We start from the raw sequence: 4,717 nt of genomic DNA, 5'->3' as shown, positions 1-4,717 counted from the left end.
CTATCGCCATCGCCGCTGCACAATACAGTCTCCTCCCTCTTCTGATTAGGAGACACCCAATGTCTCCGCCTGGACTGCCTCCGATCCCTGCCGTCCTACATCAGGATCACCATGGCGCATCGCCATCAGCAGCAATCGGCTACATAAGAACGAAGTTCCTTCGAGTCCACAGCCACCGCGCGGCCTCATCTCCGGTAAGCCGGGCGGCGGGTGCAGCGTCCGGACAATCTGGATCCTCACGCCCCATGACGCGATCTACCCTTTCCAGGTACGCACGACCGGCACCGTCCCTACCTCGCAAATTCTGGATGAATACGTGGGCTTCTCGTGGCAGGGTTCGACCCTTCTTGTCCCAGGAACTGACCATCCCCCTTCATGCATGCGGTTTGCAGTGGTGGGGAAATGGAGGCGCGTGGGAGGCGGAAGGGGCTGGGAAGGGCGTGAAGATGCGACTGTCGGCTGACTACGAGAAGCCCATGCCTTTGCCGGCAATTTGAGAAGGTTTGGCTGCGTCATATCTCTTGATGTAGCTTGCTTCAGAGAAATTGTTGTGGCCGTGTTAAAGTTAGATACAGGACAACTCAAAATTACGTTGTTTTTTCCTGTGCTTTCTCAAGGGAAAGGTTTGGTTGCTTCATTCTTGTGATCCGTCCAGGTAGAGTTATTTGTAATTTCTAGATCCATGACAACTGAATATTATTTCCTATGGAAAAATACACACCCTCCTTATATAGTTGTTGGACATTTTTCTTCTTCAGTTTTGATGCTCATGCGTAGGTTTTGGTGGAAGCGAAGATTTCAGTTAAGATTATAGGCTATCACAACGTTTTCTGTTATGACCTAATTTATGTACTGAATGAATACTTACCTTCATACATTTTATGCTCTGTCATACGTATTAGGTCGGTCGCACTATCTGTGAATTTTTATGAGGATTCTATAAGTGATGCACATTATGTAGCTTACAATCTTAACCCATTTTCATTGATGATTTATTTGTTTCCTTCTCATCATTGTGAGGATTTTGCATCTGATTATGATATTTTTTATGGAGCTATTTTTTGCAGATGCTGAGTACAATAATGGAAATTGGACAGGTTAATCGACCAATAATCATGGTTTATGGTGGAACTACTAAGGTAATATGTTACCCCTGTTTTCTTGCTGTTAAATTTACTGGTGCAGAATGCTCTTTGTTTTGATATATTGTTTTTAGATTAATTTGTGAAAGTGACTCAAAGCTATGATAAACTAAACTGCTTCTGTGACATACAAATGGCTCTCCGTACAAGTAACAAAGTTCACTGTAGCTTCCCATATAATATGTTAAATGTGTGTTGGTTCAGTGTTGTTTACATGTTACATGTTACTGATAGTTTTCAGACTTTGAGATTTTTTTAATGCACCTTGGACACTTTCAGGCCATATGCCTTAAATATCTGCTTTCCAGTTAAGTGTGTCACCTTTGAATGCCCCTAACCCGGGGCTGAAACAGCGGGGTCAAAGGAATCCGCGACAGGCACAAGCCATTGTCGCCTGCTGCCTGAGTTGGCGCTGAAACGGCGCGGTTGAGGGGCTCCACGACAGGGATGGTCCATTCTTCGCTTGCAGCGTTTGAGTCGGTGTTGCGGCAGGGGTCGAGGGGCTCCCCGACGGAAACACTCTCCCCAGGAGTCTACGACAATGAGATGGTGTCACCCATGCTGAGCAGTGAGATCGCGCTAGCCCTACATGTCGCCTACCTATGTAAGAATCTCAGCACGCTAGCCCACTTTCATGCATGTTGCTATTTACTTGACGCAAGTACTGCAGCTAGCCAGACGCTCACGGTTTAGTGTGTTGATCTTGGCGGTTCACGCAGATCTCTTTATTCAGAATTTCGGATCAGTTTATTTTTTATTACATTTTCTTTCTATTAGAACATAAGAGATTTTTTTTTGCGAAAGATTAGGACGTAAGAGATTATTGTGATCATTTGCTGGAACAACTAGATTATACTTAGGGCCTGCTTAGATTACCTTTTATTAGCCCAAACCAGGCATATTAGATGGAGTGTGTGGAAACATTCCACGATGGAGCAGAATAAGCGGTTGGTTCGCTGTTTTACTTTCCCGATTTTCTCGGAATCGCTCCATAACTGCCTGCAAATTCCATGGACATGACGAGGTCCGGAAAAATTCCGGCTGGTTTTGTTGTGCACTAGAGGAAACTTACATATACAATATCCGGGTGGAAATAATATGGACTTCCCAAGTGGGGCCTTATGGAATACTTGAAGTGATATAAGCTGATGTTTGGAAGGTGAAACTGATGCAATATATCGCTTTTATCTGTTGTTTTTAAATATCGATGTGTATACTTTGCAACTGAATCTCATATTTAGTTGTATGAAATAATGTTGTGCAGAGACACATACTCAAAGGGGTCATAAATCAAACTTTAAATATATACTTTTAAGATGATTTTTTCAAAGAAAATATTTTATGATGCAAATGGTGCAATATAATAAAGTATGCTGGCTCATCTGGAAGTTCTGGCACTACAAAATCTTATTTTTCAGTTTCTTGTTATTTATCAACTATTTAAAAACAAATGTGCTAATTAAGTTAGTGGTTCAGCTTAAAGCAAGCTGCTTCATGTGAGGAGTTCGGAGGCTATTTTAGTCTATTGAGTAAATAAGCAAACTAAAGCTTTGAAGGCTCGTTTTGTTGTAGAACATAATTTGATACTTTTTTTTTTCTCTCCGAAGCATTAAGTTCGCTATTTGTCATTTTCAGTTTACCTCTATTTCTGTTTAGATGTTAACATATTTCTCAAGCTTATCTTGCAATCTTTGGGCACGGCATCCCGACTACATCTTCGAGCATTGTATTCCATTCTTAGGTTGACTGCACCTTCAGATTCTTGGAGCTTTTTCAAATCATTTTGAAAAGGTGGAACTCGTAGTAATTTGTAACTTTTGACATTATTATTTTGAAAATGTTGAACTGAAACACAAGTCTGAAGTTTAAATAACCTTGTTTCTTTCATTTGGAAATGGCTAGGAGTGGTTCGGCAAGCTCTAATGTCTCTCATGTTTCCATTTCATTTTCTCTTTATCTTTTGTTTTTGTTTCTGTTTGGTTAGCAGGGAGGGAGGGAGGGAGGGAGGGGAGAGGTCTGAGTGATCACCTTTCTCAACTAGGGGGAGCTTGAAGTAATAACGCAGGTTGATGCAGGCCACTACGTTCTGCTGCGAGCAAGCGATGTTCTCTCCATGGTGTCATGTACATAAGAGAGATGTCATGTGCAGAGCTCTCTTACGGGCTTGCCATTCACGCCACTTGGAATTGGGGTTCACCAGTCATGGCCATGGGATGAGTCAGCTATGCGAAGGAGTGAATGATCAAGGGCGGGGCGATGGTGAGCTCGCTGGAATGGACAAGCCTACAATGCATTGTTGGTTGTGCGTGGGAAGATTGAGAAGAAGCTAAAAATGGAGATGGGGAAGCAGCTGTCGGCCTGTGTAGGTTTACGGCAACAGTTTACGACCATATTATGCTTGTAGCAGCATATGCCCATATTATCTCGGCCGAGCTCTTAGACAGTACGCAAAACCGTGACCGTGAAACGCATGATGTAGGGACATTTGATGCTTTGAACCTTGATTGCCGGTGCACAACGTTGTATTCACAAGAATCTACTGAAAAGTGGACCCTCTTTGATATAAACCAAACAATTCGTGTTTTGGGTGATTGACTAATGCTACTGTTGTGTTTACGAGCACTCGAATGACTAGGAAGCTATCTTTCTCCCGTAGCAACGCACGGGCATTTAACTAGTCATGGAATAAATGTAATGATTTTTTGAAACGCAGATATGCATATTTTTTTAATATTTTAAAAATTGAGAGCACCGGTGCTCATGCGCACCAAATCTGCTTCTTCCCCGTCTCAGTCCACAAAAGCACTAGGAAATGTTTTCTCTGATGCTCCTAAGCTACCTCTGCCAGTTAATTTTTGTTGCAGAATTTGGCAGTGTGTCGCATCGTTTAGGCCGTCCTTCAGAGGCCTGAACGAGGCCGTCCAACGCCATACCGGCGTTTCAGCGAAGCTGGGCTCTACCGTGCAGCCTTGAAGCACCGAAACCGGACAGGAACTTGGTCGAAACGCTGGCATCTTTCGCATGCAAGTCTCTGCAGCTCTGCAATGCTTTTGCCGTCCACATGCATGGCCGAGAGCGACGGCGCGCGGCCGGGCTCCGGCGGGGTAGCTCGCTAGTCGCTGCACCACACTAGCTGCCGGAATAGGCAAAGAGGGCCAGGAGAAGGCCGTTGGTTGGTTTCGCAGTCGCCACGCCCGAGGACGAGGAGGTAGCCCACTGGCCTGGCCTGGCGCCCCTCGTGGCTCCGTCCTCGGGCCTCGGTCCCAGCATGGAAACAACGGCTGGCTGCGCACACGGTACGACCGCCTCCGGCGAGAAGAGGAATTCCGGCGAGCACAGTGACGGCGGAGCGTCTCACTGCCCGGCGGGGCCGAGCGACACCTTGGGTCAGCGTGTCATTGAGCCGTAGTCTGGCGTGTGGGTGGGTCGAGTGCGACAGAGCTGCGTGGGCGACGCACTGGCCCGTGCGCCCCGTCGCCGGAACCAGACCCAGCCATTGATCCGGTAGGGCACACAGGCTAGCTCTAGACTCTAGCCTAGACCGCCGCTGTTGCCACAGTTGGCCAACGTCGAGC

General features: G+C 45.9%; 1 long non-coding RNA gene across 2 annotated transcripts; it reads left to right on the top strand.

Moving 5' to 3' along the window:
* Nucleotides 1-205: 205 nt before the first annotated feature.
* On the top strand, nt 206-3,764 carry LOC124678153. Of its 2 annotated transcripts, none has more exons than XR_006994356.1 (4): nt 206-268; nt 393-501; nt 1,068-1,139; nt 1,422-1,816. It is a non-coding gene; the product is annotated as an uncharacterized LOC124678153 (long non-coding RNA). The 2 variants fall into 2 exon arrangements; XR_006994357.1 differs by lacking the exon at nt 206-268 and adding an exon at nt 3,218-3,764 and having other exon boundaries at nt 281-501; nt 1,422-1,746.
* Nucleotides 3,765-4,717: the final 953 nt, after the last annotated feature.

The sequence above is a fragment of the Lolium rigidum genome, chromosome 7, assembly GCF_022539505.1.
Source record: "Lolium rigidum isolate FL_2022 chromosome 7, APGP_CSIRO_Lrig_0.1, whole genome shotgun sequence".
NCBI lineage: Eukaryota > Viridiplantae > Streptophyta > Magnoliopsida > Poales > Poaceae > Lolium > Lolium rigidum.
Note: the sequence above shows the minus strand (reverse complement) of the source record. Positions and strands in the feature narration are given on the sequence as shown.